Consider the following 13,901-nt stretch of genomic DNA (forward strand, 5'->3'; position numbering starts at 1 on the left):
AATTATGTCTCATGTATTTTTGGTTATATTTTTAAAATATAGCTATTAGCAATTTTCAAATTACATACACCCACATATGTCATTTGCCAATATCACTATAGTTTAAAATAAACATCTTGGCTTATTGTGGTACACTTTTAATATATGTTATAACATTTTACATATGAATTTGGGGATTTGTTTTGTGTGTTTGATTGTTTTGCTTGGTTGATTAGTTTTTGTTTTTGTTTTGTTTAGACATAGTCTTATTGTGTAGCCCTGGCTGGCTTAGACCTCTGGATATAGATCAGGCTGGCCTTGAACTCAGAGATCCATCTGCCTCTGCCTTCTGAGTGCTGAGATTAGAGGTGTGCAGTACTATTCCTGGTCTTCATATATGCTTTGAAACCTTACAGTATTTGTTCCAAATCTTTCTCTTGTCCTTTATGCTATGAATGCCTTGCATTTTATTTCAATATTCTAGACAACACACTAAATTATTGCTTGGATACTTAATAAGCACTTGTCCGCTAAAGACCTCACAATTAGGAGGCACTTTTTAATTAACCCACATGTATTCCATTTCCAGCATTTTATTTCTTTGTGTAAGTACAGTGACATCATTCTGCTTTTACTTGGAACTTTTCATCATGCTATTTTGCATCTGTTTAATTATCTCAGCTTTTGTTTATCTGAAAATATGTTCTAATGTAGCTCTCATTTTTAAAGGATAATTTCGGCCGGGCGGTGGTGGCGCACGCCTTTAATCCCAGCACTCGGGAGGCAGAGGCAGGCGGATCTCTGTGAGTTCGAGGCCAGCCTGGGCTACCAAGTGAGTTCCAGGAAAGGAAAGGTGCAAAGCTACACAGAGAAACCCTGTCTCGAAAAACCAAAAAAAAATAAAAAAATAAAAAAAATAAAAAAAAAAAATAAAGGATAATTTCACCAGATGAAAGTTCTAGGTAGACAGGGCATTCCCCTTCCCCTCCCCCACTTGAAAGTCGCTGTGCCGGCTTTGAACTGACATACCTGCTGAGAGTCTTTGGAAATTCTAATCTTGGCTTTGTCCATTTTTACCTGCATGTGTATAAAATATTCTTCTAATTTTCCTTTTCAGGTTGATGATGTCTCTAGTTTTTCAATAACTTAATTGTGATATGTACTGATATAACGGGTCTTTCTTTGGACTGCCAGCACCTGAATAATGACATGGAGACTTTTTATTAATTATGAAAGCTTAGCCTTAGCTTAGGCTTGTTCCCAGCTAATTTTTAAAACTTAAATTAGCTCATTTATATTCATCTACATTCTGCCACATGGCTTGTTACCTCTCCTCAATACCATACATCTGACTCCCTTCAATGCTGGTGAATCTTCTGCCTCAGACTCTTTCCCAGAGTTCCCATCTCTTCCCAGAAAGTCCCACCTACCCTCTCCTGCCTAGCTATTGGCCATTTAGTTCTTTATTAAACCAATAAGAAGGTGCCTTAGGCAGGTGTGGTAAAACAGAGAGACACATCTTCACACAGTGTACAAGAAGATTATCCCAACATATTGAAGTGTGTGTGTGTGTGTGTGTGTGTGTGTGTGTGTGTGTGTGTGTGTGTGTGTGTTATTTGAAGTTCACTGAGATTCCTTTTGTTTTTAGTTTTTGAGACAATATCTCACTATGTAGCCCAGGCTAGCTTGTAACTTTCAATCCTCCTGCTCAGCCTCTTAAGTTCTGGGACTTCATAGCTGAGGCATGTATGGCATTTCTGTTTTTTGCTCTTTTGTCTGTTTTGTGGGGCTGGCATCTAACACAGGGTCATATACATTCTGGGCAAGTACTCTCCCACTGAGCTACATCTCTAGTCCCTGAGAGTTTTCATTCTGGGTTACAGCTTTCACAAACATCAGACAATGTTGAACCATTCTTTCCTCAGACATCCTTCTGCCCTGATCACTCACAGCTCTTTCTGATGACGATATGCTATGCTGCATCAACATTCCCAGAGCCATTGAGATTTTCACTCCCCTCTTGCACCTTGGATAAATCCTGCTGTGGTGCCTTTCTATATAACATTTTCTCGTGTAGTCTCTGACCCTCTATTAATCATATGATAGGAAAATGTTCATTTCTGGCATATTGCTTATCATCTCTAGGATCTTTTGGGGGGTTGTTTTTATGTTTCTGCAGGGTAAATCTTTACCCCAAGGCTGTACTGACCCCACTTCTAAGACTTAGCCTTTCTGGGGTCACTAATGGATGCTCTGGGTCTCCCAAAATGGCTTACCCATCTTCCCACCCTCAATTATTTAAGAGATAATGGTACCTAGTTCACACAGTACAGATGCAGCTACAGGCAAATGGTATGTTTTGTCTCATGTCTAGTGAAGGAATCAACTGTGTGTTCATGTGTGCAAGCCTGTATTTACATTTCTATGATACATTCTTAGATTGAGACCATGTGATAGGAGGGCATTTGTGCATTGTGCTTTTAAAAAAAAAAAAAAAATGTTCATTTCCTCCTGGCTGTGTATGCCTGAATGTAAGCATACACATCATGTGCATGCGATGCTCCAAAGAAGACAGTAAGAGGCATCACATCCCTTAGAATTGAATTTACAGACCCCATGCAGGTGTTGGGACCCTGTGCAGGCGCTGAGACCTTGTGTAGGCGCTGGGATCCCATGTAGGTGCTGGGAACCGAGGGCCCTATGAAAGGGTGCCATGCTCTCTTAGCGGCTGAGCCACCTCTCTAGCCCTTATGTATTGTGCTTTCTCTACTATTGTCAAATGCTTCTCAAAAGGGTTTGCAATGCATCAGATTTCCATCAAAAATGTAGGAAAGCATCTGTCCTCTTGTCTACAGTAGACACTGGCACTCTGAGTTTTGGCAGCACAAGTGAGAATTACATATTGTCACTTTAATTTGTTTCCTTGACGACGAGTAGAGCAGCTCTGTTTACTAGAACTTTGGGCTTATTTTTCCCCCCTTAAAATACTGTCTCAGCAAGTGTTCTATGGCTGTGAAGAGACACCATGACCACAGCAACTCTTATAAAGGAAAACATTCAATTGGGGCTGGCTTACATTAGAGGCTTAGTCCATTATTTTATCATGGCAGGAAGCATGGCAGCATGCAGGCAGACATGGTGCTGTAGAGGTGGCTGAGAGTTCTACAACCTGATCGGCAGGCAGCAGGAAGAGACTGAGACACCGGGTCTGGCTTGAGCATCTGAGACCTCAAAGCCCACCCCACACTGACACACTTCCTCCAACAAAGTCACAGCTACTCCAACAAGGCCACACCTCCTAATAGTGTTACACCCTATGTGCCTCTGGGGGCCAGTTTTATTCAAGCCACCAAAGATATGTTCTTATGTGTTCCAGGTTTCTACCCGTTTCTTTTAATATCAGGATTTTAATCATTAACATCTTCACAAAAATCATCCATTTCCTTTTTTTGCCATAAACTTGATACAATGACATTGCTGTGAGTTAGCCACCAGAGAAGAATACTTGGACAATAGTTCAAGCCAATAGAAAGTCTTTTTCTATCCAGCCAGTGAGTACACTGAGGTCCTGAAGGTTACTTTTGATCATGGCTAAACTTTCTCTAATGACCCCTGACTGACCAGTATAGAGCCAACAAGTCAGTATCATACAGAGACCTCCTTGTCTCCTAAAGAGGAGGTCCAGTCCTCTTTGAGCCTGAAGAATAACTGTTGTAGAGTATTATTTCAAGATGTGTTACTTTTGTTTATACTCTGGAATGTTTGTTTAATGATGCAAAGATGTGTTTGATTAAATATAATTCACCTGCAGTCAGGAGGCTGAGTCAGCAGCTAGCTGACAGGAAGTGGTGGGGAGGAGCCAGGTGAGAAAGGGTTTATAAGGAGGGGCCAGGAGAAGCAGGAGGGCATTTTGGAAAACTCCAGTAAGGAGAGGAGGTGAGCTAATTGCTACTACTCAGCCTCTGAAGAGCAGAATTCCACCTTAACCTTTGAATGTTGAGTTCTTTAGAGGGAGAGGTTTAGTTAGGCTCCCTTCGTAGCTTTGCAAGAGTTGGAGCCTGGGGGAACAGATTTCCCTCCGGCTACATCCCTTGCAGCCTAACAGTTGCTGGTAGCGAATGAGTTGCAGTTCCTGATTCGGACAGCTGTGGCTTAAAAGGCAGAAACAATTTTTAAAAGGACAACAAATAACGTTGGCTAAGGAATCTAACAGGGCTTCCACACAGGAAGCAGAAGTTTCTAGATGACCCAGGTCTATGTCTGCTTGAGCACTGAGTTTCTAAAGGTTTGCCCCCCCCTCCCCCAACTAGGGCTGAAATTCCAACTGTCATGGCACCTGCAACGCCTGCCCCCACCAACAGGGGAATGAGCATGGGGTCAGCTTGCTGCACGTGAGGAAGCTCAGACTCTAGACGTAGGTGGGCCATGCCCTCTGTTTTCATTGTCGATGAACACCTGCGGTATAACATACATGAGGACATAAAGGAGTGGGTTCTCCTCCCGTGTAAACAATTTAGAAGCTGTAAAAGGGAAGCCAGTCTAGAAGCCAGCTGCTTATAAAGACTTTCGATCGGCTTAAACCTGTGTCCGAGTGCTCTTCTCCAGTGGGTACCTCACAACAACGTAATTCTGACTCTTCTCTGAGTCTGTCTGTGTCTGCTTCCTTTTGTCCACTCCCTTCTTTCTCAAGAAAGCTTTCTCATTTATCTTTTCTCCCTTTTATTCCATTTCATATTTCAGCTTTGCCTGAATCCATTCCTTCTTTTTGTTTAATGTTCACTTTAACTTAAGGTGAAATACTAAATTATTTTGCTTTTAATTTTTAAGTGATAAAGGTATATAATGTTAAGTTCTATTTGGAATACTCATTGTGCTCTGTACTACAGATTTTTCTGGAATCTGAGTTTCAGATTTGATATAGGTGTGTGTGTGTGTGTGTGTGTGTGTGTGTGTGTGTGTGTGTGTTTATTCAAGGATTATCATAAATGTATTTCTTACTATAGTTGACCATATGTGTTTGTGGGTTCAAAAGCCACATACTCAACCAACCTCAGACTAGAAGTATTTTTGGTAAAAGCTGTCTGCTATGATCAATTAGAGACTGTTTCTGATACTATTGCCTGAGCAACACAGGGTAGCAGCTACTTACATAGCATTGGTATTATACAAAGCTTTATATGAAATTTAAATATGTAAGAAGATGTATGGCTTATATTCAGCTATGATGCCATCTCATATAAGGGACTTGACCATATGTGGATTTTGGTATCTCTGGGGATTCTGGGACTGTCCTAAGATACTAAGGAGTGGCTGGGGGTGTTTGTTTGTTTGTTTGTTTGTTTTAAGATTTATTCTTACATTAATTTACACGTATGTGTGTGGGTCTGAGTGTATGCTGCATGTGTTCAGGTGCCCACAGAGGCCAGAAGGGAGTGTCAGATCTGAAACTGGAGTTACAGGTGGGTGTAAACCACTCGGTGTGGGTGTTGGGAACTGGTCTCTAGTCCCCAGGAAGAGCAGCAAGTGCTCTTAGAACCACTGAGACATCTCTGGGGCCCAGAAGAGCTGTCTGTTTTTAATTTATCGTTCATGTTTTTTATTTCTAGTTCCTGAGGAGTGTAGTCAGAGAAGATGGAGTATTTCTCCATATCTCTTTTTGAAACAAGGGAGCCCAGGATGGTTCTAAGTGACCTATAGCTGAGGTTAGCTGAGAACTTCTGATCCTTTGGTTTCTACCTCTCAAGGGTTGGGATTGCACATGTCCCATCATGCCCAGCTTCTCATTCCTTCTCCACCTCCTCTTTTCCCCTCCCTTTCCTTCCCTCCCTATTCTCTTCTTATTTTAAGTTTATGGTTTAAGTTTATCTGGAGTCAATTACATAATAAAAATCTGCATCACACAGTATATTCCATAGTCTCTTTTGAAGCACTGTAGTTTCTGGTAGTATCCATTAAATTAAATTTACTGATTACATCACTGAATATTCTCCAGATTCTTTTTGTCTAGCAGCTTCAGCTAACTCTGAAAGATCTCCTTTGTTGTTGGTCTCTGCAACTGTTTTTATCCCATTTCCCTGGATTTCTTCTTGCTGTGGGATGTCTTTCTGTACCCTGTGTGTATATATATGTGTGTGTCACTCTGATTGGTTTATAAATAAAGCCATTTGGCCTATGGTGAGGCAGGTGATAGCTAGGCAGGAAATTGAGGATAGACAGGAAGAGAAAGGAGAAGCAGGAGAGACGTTAGCCTGCAGCCCAAGGAACAACATACCAGCGACTGGTAAGCCACAGAACACGTGGCCAAAAAAAAAAAAAAAAAAAAAATAGAAATGGGTTAATTTAAGATATAAGAGCTAGCTAGCAGGAAGCTTGAGCCATAAGCCATGGCCATACAGTTTGTAAATAATATGAGCCTCTGTGTGTTCACTTGGGTCTGAGCGACTGCGAGACCACGGTGAGAGAGATTTGTCTGGACTGGGTGGGACACAGGAAAGCTTTGACTACATCTTCTGTTTCTTTTATCTGTACATACTTAACTACTGTTAATTTTGGTTCACACTAGTTTATTTTCTTTCTTTTTGCCATAAAGTATATGTTGTTCTCTTGTTTGGTGGCTTTAATTTCAGTGATGTTACTCCTCAACAGTTGATCTGACACACCCTGGGAGTTCTATTTTCAGTTAGGACACAAACTAGGGTTAATGTCAGGTGCCAGTTATAAGTGGGTACCCACACTTCTGTCTGACTTGTCTACAAATATGAGGGTTTCTAAATACCCACTTCAGGTTTGATAACTCAGGAGAATGACTCACAAAATTCACCAAAAGTAAAATTCAGCAAGTTGCCTCCACGGGTGACGGCACTTGGCACCGAGCCTGACAACCTGGGTTCCATCCCTGAGGTTTCCATGATGAAAAGAGATAATCAAGTCCTGAAAGTTATTTTCTGACCACCATCCACATACATACAAGCATGTATATATATATATATATATATGTGTGTGTGTGTGTGTGTGTGTGTGTATTCATATATGGTATACCTATATACACACACACACATATTAAGACAAATAAATAAAAATAAAGAACTCACCAAAAACATTACACTTACACTTACATTTTGTTACAAAAGACAAAAAGATATAGTTCAAGGACATAAGCACAGGGCCTGGTCTGGGAGGAGGGGGTCTCCCTGTGGGATCCGGGCATGTTACCTGCTGATGATGAGTTCACCAACCAGGAAGTGCCTGCAAGCTTCAGTGTCCTGATATTTTTAATCTGTCATTCATTATATAGGCAGGATTGATAAAATCACTAGCCTTATGATTGAAGTTAATCTCTAGCATCCTTCCTTCTCCCAAGGTCAAGTCATTGAAAGTTCCAGCCTTCTAATCATGTGATTGGTTTCTCCGACAGTCACCATTTTGAAGCTATCTAAGGCTTCCACCTGGAGTTGCTTCATTAGCATAACAAAGGCATTCCTATTACTCAGAAAATCTCAAGGGTTTTGAAGCTCAGTGCCAGAAATTGGTGACAAAGACCATCTATGTGGTGTGTGTGTGTGTGTGTGTGTGTACACCATACATTTCTTTGTGCATGACTTTAATTTTTGACCTTTCTTCATATAAATAGTATATAGGTGGGCAGTTTAAATCTTATCTGTCACTTTGTACATTTTATGGGAAAATTCAGTCCATCCTTATAAAATATAATGACTGACATAGTTGACTGTCTTGCTCTTATATTTAACAGTATGCTTTAATCTTCTTCCTAATGTTGCCAATTTTATGAAATTGTTGTTTGTTCTTTTTTGTGCCATGTTAATTGGTTTTATTTTTCAGTTCATTTAGCAACTATCTTCTCTTTCCCAGCACTAGTAATCAAAACATATTGTTCTACTTTATTTTCTTTGTTTAAAGAAAAGAAAACAGGCCTTACCTAAGACTCTGCATTACCTAACCAAAACTTAAATTGGTTACCTTGTAACAAATCAGTAAGGAGGTAACAATCTCTCCCATAAAGTAAATAATATCCTCCTATAAAGAAAGTAACTTTGAAAGGACCAATCCTCTTCTTATTCCCTCAGGTTTTCTTTTAAGACAAAAAATGATTTTTCATACACTATATTCTGATCACAACTTCCCCTTTCCCAGCTCCTTCCAGATCCTCCCCAGCTATCCACCCACCCAACTCCATGCCTTTCTTTCTCTCTTTAGAAAACAAACAGGTAAACAACAACAAAAACGGAATAGTAAAAAAACAAGAAACACACACACAATATAAAAATTGAAAACCATAATATACAAGCAAAAGAGCAGAAAGAAAAACAAAATACCCAAACAAAATGAGCAATATGAGACAAAAAAAAAAAATCCACAAAAACATTGAGTTTATTTTGGATTGGGGCCTCTGTGGAGGGTCCATTGAAGAGAACTAATTTTCCCCTTGCAAGCAGATGTCAGTGGTTGTAGGTTCTTGGTCAGGGGTTCTTGGTTGTAGGTTCTTGGTCAGGGGTTCTTGGTTGGGGTGGGAGCCTGGGTCGCCTGTTCTTGCTTTGTTCAGCCTTTTCTGCCTGTCAAGCTGACTCCCTCATGCAGCTCCTGGAGTTTTACCTTGTAGGCAAGACATTTTTCAATGATGAATTAATTACCTCTCAGAGCTAATTAGCCTTTGAAGCTCAATTTATTGTCATTGTGTTCTTTGATACCCAATAAAATGTTCCATTCTAGAGCCTTCCTCAGTCTTATCCCCAAATAAGATGAAAAATATTTTGCTGCCCCGCATCTTCACCTCCACCTCTGTAGGCCATCCCCTCTGATTTACTGAGACTGTTGAGAATATTTTATGCTACAATGATTTCAGAATTTTCTTTGCAAAGTGTCTCTTGTTTCAAGTGTCCTTGTTTACCACTTAAATTGTCCATTTCCGGAGACTACCACAACCCAGTGAGATAGAAATACACATGCATGGAGTGGGAGGGAGCTAAAGTAGCTGGGGAAAGAGACACAAAGACCTAGAGAGAGCTCCGACTTTGCTTATACTCACTTATCCACTCTCTTTTCAACATGTGGTGAGTTGAGTGAGATGTCCCCCATAGCCTCAGGAATTTGAATACTTGGTCCCCAGCTGGTGGCGCTGTGTGGGGAGGTTTAGGAGGTGTGGCCTTGTTGGAAGAAGTATGGGGCTAGGGGTGGGCTTTGAGAGGTTTAAAGACTCATGGTATTTCTAGTACTCTCTTTTTTCCTGCTTGTAGTTTACGATGTGAATTCTTGGCTTCCAACTCCAGCCACTGTGTCTCAGCTTTGCCATCATGGACTCTTTTCCCACTGTAACTATACTAAAACAACAACAAAAATAACAAACAAACAAGTAACTAATAAAACACTTTACCATGAGATTCTGTCTTAGGTCGTTCAAGCTGTTACAGCAAAATACTTAGCAGGGAAGGTTCTCCAGAGAAACAATCAATAGACTACAGGTGCTTGTGTGGGAAGGGGCTTGTTAGATCGGCTCCCATGAAGCAGCTGAGCAGTTCCACAATGGTGGCCAGGCTGGAGAGCCAAGGAAAGCTGCAGCCCAAATCAAGAACACAGAGTGAGAGGCCAGTGATGCTGCCCCGCACGAGACTCAGTGCTTAAGAGCTCCCACCCAACCCCAAGGCAGCTGGTGCAATCTGAGACTGAAGGATGATGAACTGAGTCTGATGTTCAAGGGTAGGGACAGCAGGAAACCGCACCAGCTCTGAAAGGAAGGGTTAGAATAAGCGAGAATGGATTTTTCTTTTCTGAGTTTTGCTCCATCTGGCTCACCAGTTCATCAGGGTAGGTCTTCCCCATGTCCATAATGATCCCAATGCTAATCTTCTTTAGAAATAGCTGGAACTGTGCTTACCAATCCTCTGATCATCCCTCAATCTGGGCAAGAGGACACCCATAATGCATCATCGAATACTATCCACTAGGTAGATAAATAAATCAGGAAAGCATGTCTTGCAGTCTGCAGGGTGGGAAGTTGAAGATCAGAGTGCATTCACATTTGGTGTCTCGCAAGGGTCCGTCTTCATCCTAATGAAAGATACAGGAGATCTTCAAAGTCCCAGCTTCTGAAGCCCCATCACGCCATGACAACCCATAGCATCTAAAGGATGGGCCCAGGGAGAGATCAGGACTTTGGCTGTGTCAGCTGGGAGTGAAGGCTGCTGGCAGCTGAAAACAAACTCACACACACAAATACCTCATTGCAGCCAACAGGCTGCCTTCGCCTTGTGACTGTCTGAAGGCTGGGGTCGTGTGCCTTTCCCCTTCCACCGTCCCAATCAGTTCCCGACTGGTAACTGTCCCAGATTTTGGTGGGCTTTTGCTGTCCATTCCCGGGCTTGATAACTCTTTTTGGTCTTTATTCATACCTCATTTGCGTGCGCGCACGCACGCGCACGTACATGCACACACTATCAGAGCCCACCTGATTCTATATAAACCCGAGTAGCAATTTTACTAGTCTAGCTCTGGCCGGAGTTAAGCTCCCAGCACTTTCCAGTAGGTAGATACAATCATAAATCACTGTATACATACATGAAATTCTCAAGGACTAAATGAAAACTAATAGTTCTTCAAAAGTCTAGAGAAATGCACTCAGTTGGTAGATAAATTTGATGCTCTGATGACTGGTAAACTATTAAGATGGATTTTTTAAATTTATTTTTTAATTAGTATACAAAGCAACACGATTTCCTATGACATTTTCATGCATACTTCGTTTTAATTGATTCCCGTACCATGCATACCTCTCACCCCCTTGTTCCCCATTCCCGGCTTGTATCTTCCTTCCCCATGTTTCCCTTTTGACATTCACTTCACATGTGTTCGACCACCCTCTCCATCCTTCTTCCTTGGTGTTTCTCATGGACACTTCCAGTTTCATGTTTTCTACTCAGTCATTCCCACATACATACATACACATAGATATATATTAGAAGACAGGATCCACATGAGAACTAACATGTTTTATCTTTATTTCTGAGCCTAAGTTACTTCACTTAATATATTTCCATTACATTCATTTTCTTGCAAAGTTCATTTTTTTTTTATTCATGAATCAAATTCCATTGCGTATATGTGTACCATGTTTTCATTATCCATTCATCAGCTGATGAACAGCTAGGCTGATCCCATTTCCTAGCTCTCATGGTAGAGTAGCAATAAACAGGCAAAGTGTCCCTGGGGTAGGACACGGAGTGTTTTGGGTCTCCGCCCTGCAGGGTATAGCTGGGTCATATAGTATTTCCATGTTTCTTTTTGATAATTCTTCACACTGGTTTCCATAGTTGCTGTACCAGTTTATGCTCCCATCAACAGTGAATAAGTGTGTTCCTCTTTCCCCACGTCCTCATTAGTGTTATTGTCAACTGGTTTTGTGAGGATAGCCATTCTGATCACCATGAGATGGAATCGCAATGCAGTTTTGTTGTGGGTGCACATATATGCACAAGGGCACCAGAGAACAACCTGGGGTGTCACTTCTTAGGAGGTACAGTCCATCTTGGGGTTTTATTGCTGTTGTTGTTTTGAGACACGGCCTCTTATTGGTCTGGACCTAACCATTATGTTAGGCTGGATGACAAGCAATCTCCAGGGAGATCTTACTGCCTCTATACCCCAGTGCTTTGTTATAAACCCATGACACACCTGAGCTTTTTGTTTGAGCTACCTTTCTAGGCCCCTCAACACAGCTTGCAACTTCTTGATGGCTAAGAATGTTGAATACTTCAAAAATACTTATTGACTGTTGTTATTTGATATTTTGATTGCTGTGGGAGCCCGTTTTCAGGTTCCTCGTGGCTTTACCCAGCAGGTCCACATAGAGGATGATTAGGACCTGAGTGCAGGTGTCTGAGATGGTCTGCACTTGGCTGTGCTGGGGGGCAGGGAGGTCTTTTGCTCCACCCCCTTGGCATCTCTATAAATACCCTGGGGCAGAGACAGTCAGGGCCCATTGGAATAGGTTCCAGGCCCTCTCAAGGCTATCTTTTATTTTCTGTTTATCTCCGCAAGATTCTCCGCTATAAATCCTTCTATCTAATATTTCCTGCTGCTCACACTCAAGAAAACTCTGGGGAACTGTGGGGTTGGTGGGTAAACGCTCCACAGATTGCATTCTGACAAAGTTTGTTTTGGATCAGAGGGCAGAGCTAGCCACTAACTGATCAAAATTAATCATAGAGTTTTTGGAGGACTGAGGACAGATAGAGAGACAGGAAGTAGTAAGGCAGGGCTTAGAGAGGATCTTAGCCCTTTTGGAGGGAAGAATGGAAGAGGTAGGAGGTTACTAATGGTCTGACTCCCGATTTATTATTGATAAAGAATAATTAGATAAGTACTTCAGGCTGTTTGTAGCTCTTGTGAACTCTGAAGATAGTTGAAATTCATTGTCCCATTTCCTGATTGGCAATTCTGGGTTTGGGTGTTTAATGTTGCTGTTCTTTAGTTGTTTTACATATTAACCCCATCTTAAATATAGCTTCTTTTCCATTCTGTAGACTGTTTGCTCTGCTGATAGTTTCTCTTGCTATGTAGAAACATTTTAACATCATGTAATCCCATCTGTCAGTCCTGTGCTGTTGGAGTTCTACTCAAAAAATTTTCCCCATATATATATAATTATTTCCCAAGATTTTTTATTATATCTTGAAGTATTTCTCCTTTTTTCCTCTAGATATTTCAGGATTTACAGGTGTTTTGTTTTGTTTTGGAGACAGGGTTTCTCTTTGTAACAGCCCTGGCTGTCCTAGTACTCACTCTGTAGACAAGGCTGGCCTCAAACTCAGAGATCTGCCTGCCTCTGCCGCTCAAGTGCTGGGATTAAAGGTGTGTGCCACCATGCCTGGCTCAGCATTTACAGTTTTAAATCAAGCTTTTTGGTCCACTTTGAACTAATTTTCTTAAAGATGAGAGATGTGGATCTAAACTCATGTTTTCTGCATGTGGAAATACAGTCTTGCAAGCGCAATTTAATAGGCTGTCATGTTTCTCTCATGTTTTGATAACTTTGTTAAAAATTAGGTGGCCATAGCCATGTGGGTTTATTCATGGGTATTTATTTTCTCTCTTATATTCCATTTACCAAGTTATACATGCCTGTTTTATTCTAGTACTATATTATCTATATCACTACGACTCTGTAGTATAGTTTTGTTGTTAAGACATATTCTTACTATGAAGCCCCGGTTGGTCTGGAACTTGTTATGTAGACCAGGAAGGCCTCAAACTCACAGCGACTGTCTGCCTCTGCCTCCTAAGTACTGGGATTAAAGGCATGCATTACAACAACCTGCTAAGTATAGTTTGACAGCAGTTCCTATGATACCTTGGCACTGTTCTTTCTACTTGAGATTGGTTTGGCTGTATTTCAGTATGAACTCTAGAATTGCTTTCTCTAATTTTGTGAAGAATGTCCTTCGATTTTGAGAGGGATTACACTGAATCCATAGATAAGTTTGGGTAGTAGAGCCATTTTCACAGTATTAATTCTGCTCATCTAGGAGCATGGAAGTTCTTTACATGGTCTAGAGCGGTGGTTCTCAGCCTTCCTAAGGCTGCAACTCTTTAATACAGTTCCTCATGCTGTGGTGACCCCCAACCATAAAATCATTTTATTGCTACTTTGAAACTGTAATTTTGTGACTTATGAATTGTAAAGCAAATATCTGATATGCAGTATTGATATGTGACCCCTAGAGGGGCTGCGACCCACATGTGGAGAACCACCGTCTAGTGCCTTCACTTTCTTTTTTCAGTGTCTTAATGTTTTCATTAAGGATACAGGGATCTTTCGCCTCCTTGGTTAGGTAAATTCCTATGCCTGTAAATCCAATAAACTCACTGGTTTCCAGAATGTAACTGGAACCTTAGGAGGAAAGTTAGACATT

This window comes from Peromyscus leucopus, chromosome 6 (genome assembly GCF_004664715.2).
Source record: "Peromyscus leucopus breed LL Stock chromosome 6, UCI_PerLeu_2.1, whole genome shotgun sequence".
NCBI lineage: Eukaryota > Metazoa > Chordata > Mammalia > Rodentia > Cricetidae > Peromyscus > Peromyscus leucopus.